The sequence below is a fragment of the Penaeus monodon genome, chromosome 24 (assembly GCF_015228065.2).
Source record: "Penaeus monodon isolate SGIC_2016 chromosome 24, NSTDA_Pmon_1, whole genome shotgun sequence".
Lineage (NCBI taxonomy): Eukaryota > Metazoa > Arthropoda > Malacostraca > Decapoda > Penaeidae > Penaeus > Penaeus monodon.
The window spans coordinates 30,913,067-30,913,310 of NC_051409.1; the positions used below are offsets into that span (position 1 = coordinate 30,913,067).

Sequence of the window (244 nt, forward strand, 5' to 3'; positions counted from 1 at the left end):
AGGGGAATAGGAGAAGAAAGAAGCCGAATATTGTTAAAAAGAAAGGGAGTAGAAAGGGGTGGAGAGGGAAAAGGGAAGCAGAACAGGTGATGGGGAAAATAGAGAGAAAGACGGTAGATAAAAGGAGGAAGAGAAGATAAAAAGAATAATGACGAATGAAAAAGAACGAGAGAGGGGAAGACTGAAACGTGAGTCAAATCTTAAGATGTTTGCAGAGTCCACAACGCGTAAAGTTCTCAACACT

The 244-nt window shown here is 41.0% G+C and overlaps 1 long non-coding RNA gene across 2 annotated transcripts in view; it reads left to right on the forward strand.

Moving 5' to 3' along the window:
- Nucleotides 1-244, forward strand: part of LOC119588715 — a 248,263-nt gene that overhangs the window by 18,511 nt on the left and 229,508 nt on the right. The gene's annotated exons all lie outside the window — the stretch shown is intronic.